Source organism: Mastomys coucha, unplaced genomic scaffold (assembly GCF_008632895.1).
Source record: "Mastomys coucha isolate ucsf_1 unplaced genomic scaffold, UCSF_Mcou_1 pScaffold19, whole genome shotgun sequence".
NCBI classification, from domain to species: Eukaryota; Metazoa; Chordata; class Mammalia; order Rodentia; family Muridae; genus Mastomys; species Mastomys coucha.
In genome coordinates, this window is record NW_022196901.1 from 11,616,357 (window position 1) to 11,619,764 (window position 3,408).

General features: G+C 46.5%; 1 pseudogene across 1 annotated transcript; it reads right to left on the reverse strand.

Annotated features, from left to right (window-relative positions):
• Window positions 1–545: 545 nt before the first annotated feature.
• On the reverse strand, window positions 546–2,421 carry LOC116097405 (annotated as a pseudogene). The gene has a single exon (XR_004121405.1). The product of XR_004121405.1 is annotated as a sphingomyelin phosphodiesterase pseudogene (transcript).
• Between the last annotated feature and the right edge of the window lie 987 nt (window positions 2,422–3,408).

Below are 3,408 nucleotides of genomic sequence, written 5' to 3' on the forward strand. Positions count from 1 at the left end.
ATTCTGGGTAATAGTACAGCCGTCACGGAGTCAGTCATGTCAGATGTGAAAGACAATGGGCTGTGCATTGTTTTTTTATCCATATAAATATTTGTATTATGTAACAGATGTCAATATGTAAACTAATAGATAGATTAATTGTTTATAGTCATTCTTACAGTATGTATTTTTCTTTTTTCTTTCTTTCTTTTTTTTTTTCTCTGGAGTGAGTCTTTTTAACAGCCTGGCATGATCATGTAACAGTACAGCGTTCAGAGGTGCATAGCACAGGCTGGGCCAATAGCTCCCATCTGACTATCCAGAGCACCGAGACCTCGGTTTTGTGGCCTTAGAAGATATAAGCCCCAGGGGTAATCCAGATACTGGGCATAAGTAGGACAGACAAAACCTCCTCCAGTGTAGCCGAACAAGCTTTTATGAGAAGGCTTGTTTTTCTGGCCTGGATGGCTCCTTCCCCGGAAGCGTTTGCCTCAGGTAGATCAGCAGTACTCGGAATGTGTCCCTTTCCTAATACGTGAACTTTCCCCAGTCTGGAACCTGGAATACTAGCACAATAGGGGGCGTGCCCATGGGCATCTGGAAGGCTCCCATTGGGCATCAAGTGGTGACACAGAGCAGGGCTGTGTGCTCGAGCTGAGAGGTGGGCACAGAGTGGCCAGGCAGCAGGGTGTGCCGCAGGGCTCTGAAGGTGGGTGGCCCTTATGGCAGAGAAACCAGAAGGTCTGGAATAGTTGGTCATCATCCCTCTTGTGGTAGACCAGGTTGTGCCAGGAGGCAGGCATCACATCTGGAAGTCCATAGATTTCTCGAGCCCTGAAGAGGCGCTTCCAGATTGACGTGCCTCCTGGTGCATTGGCCTGGATCAGATTTAAGATATAGGTCTCATGGTCCAGGACCACATGAGAGCTTCCTGGGTAGTTTCCATCTATTTGGTAAACTCGGTTGCCAAGATAAAAGTTAATAAAGGTTGTAACACTGGGTCCCAGGAAGGCTACAGTTAGTGGCCGGCTCAGAGTTTCTTCATCATAGAAGATCTCAAACTCATCCGCATGAGTGTGGCTAAAGAACTGACCAGCCAGAGTGTTTTCATATCTGGCTAGAATTCTGTAATAATTTCAACTCCAGCTCTTGAGGCAATGGCCTGGAGGAATGTGGACAATTCTATGCACTTTGTTTCCTCTATTCTCAGCAGCCTGAAGCTCCTCCATCAGCCACTGGAGTTGTCCAGCAGGATCCATGGAGTTGATCAAGAGCCAATAGTTCTCACAGGAACAAAAATTCATATTGAGAGGGATGAGGCAGAGGCCAGGGAGTGGGGTGAGGGCAGAGAAGCCCTCAATTCTGAGAGTGTGAAGGGCATCAGCTGGTAACCTGGGTTCCCATGCCTTGGCCATAGCTTCATAAAGCCATCGAGAAGATTGGTTTCCCTTTATGAAGGGGGGAGGGAAGACATTGACAGGAGTGCTCTCGTGGTTGCCCACAGCAGTGTACTCTGGCACGGGACCCAAGAACTTCCTCACGAGGTCTGTGATGGTGGTCAGGGCCCTCAGCTGATCCTGGTGAGACTGCTGCCAGATATCATGGGCAGGGATGTCTCTCGTCCTGTACAACATTTCAAAAGGGCCGGCAGGGCACAATCCTTTCAACAGGTTTTCTAGCGTTCGCAGGGGCAGGTCACACTTGTGGTACTCGCCCCAGTACCCAGCCCTGGTCTGGGATTTGGGTGGTCATCCAGACCCCTGGTGGCAGTAGAGTGGATCTGCACAGTTAGGATCTGTGCCCTCCAGGTAGTCATGGTCCCAGTGTAGGTCAGTAAGGAAGAGGACACGGCTGTCAGGGACACCTGGGGCTGGTGGGCTTGGTGGCTTTGGGGCTGGCTTCAGTACTGATGGCAAAGAGATGTTCCAAGTCGAAAAGATGTTCCAGTGCCCATAAGAGGAGCTCAGAAGCAAGCCACAAGCTTCTGATGGGCTCAGGACTGAACATGTCCACACCTCCACCATATCGTCCTCAAAGAGATGGACAGCTGACTGGCACACATTTAGTGGTACTATGTTCAGCATCTTGCACATCTTGATAGCCACAGAGCCTATCCGTGCCACACTGGGCTCTTTCTTCAGCCCGTAGTTGAGAGCAGTGAATAAGATTTTGCAGGCACAGCAAGTGAGGTTCTGCCACCCAAAGGCATTCTGGAGCGGCGGCACTATGGCACTGAGTATGACAGAATGGCCTTCAGAAGGAAGAGGATAAGCTCTGGCAGGAGCCCAAGAAACCATGGAGTCAAACAGAGCCAGTGCCAGCGTTAAGCCCAGTCCAATCCAAAGAAGTCCCACTCTGGGTTGCTGGTAAGGACCCCTCCAGTCTCTGCTCCCAGTCGGTTCTGAGATGGCCTTGGCCAGATGACGCTCTGTGATGGGGCATTGCCAAGCTCGTATGATTGGTTCGCCTCTCCAGGCCCCACAGGCCGAGGTCCTGACTGGCCCTCAGGCCCCGGGTAGCCAGTATGTATTTCAATGGTTGAAGCAAGTCTTTTCTGTAAAACAAAGTATATATATTAAATATATATGTGCACATATATATATGCATATATATATTTAGTATATATACACAAATATATACATATATATTTAGTATATATGTATATATATATACTAAAAATTTTATAGAATTTCATAACTTTGCACTTTCCAGAATTCCCACCCTTCTTTCCTACTCCAACTGCTACACATCCTATTCTCCCAATGCACTCTTAAATTCCTAACTTCTTATTAATTATTGTGCTTACATTTACATAAAAATAACTTTTATTTGCTTGATGTAATTGTCATTTCCAATACTTGCTTCTGAATAAGCACATGTTTTATAGCTCTTTCTGAATTCTGGATGGCTGGTTCAACTCAGTTCTACTGGCTCAAATTCCTCTCCAAACAGACTAATTCAAACTGACTTCTCTCAGTCTCTGACTATATTGCTCTGCTTGGCCTCAAACCATATCTAGCATTCTATTCTCTTCTTTTGGCTCTTTCTCATTCCCTGGCTCATTCTGTCTTCACTTGTTCTCTCTGCAGCCTGTCTGTGAAAGTGTCCCTATAAAAACTGCCTCTGCACTCCACAAACTGAATTGACACAAACTCAATTCCACTGCACTGCCTCTGAAGTGAGTGGTTAGAACTCAGAGGCCTAAATGCTTCTGTCTCCTGAGATTAATAGCATATCTGTTTTCCAGTGAGATCCACATTGACCTATATAATCTTTGATATGATCCCTTGCCAAAGCAACCATGTTGCTGGAATAAAGTTCCTCTATACATTTATACACACACACACACACATACATAGACACACACACACATACACACACAGGTTAATGAAGTTAAATCACTTGGAGTGATAATGCTTATAAAAGAAC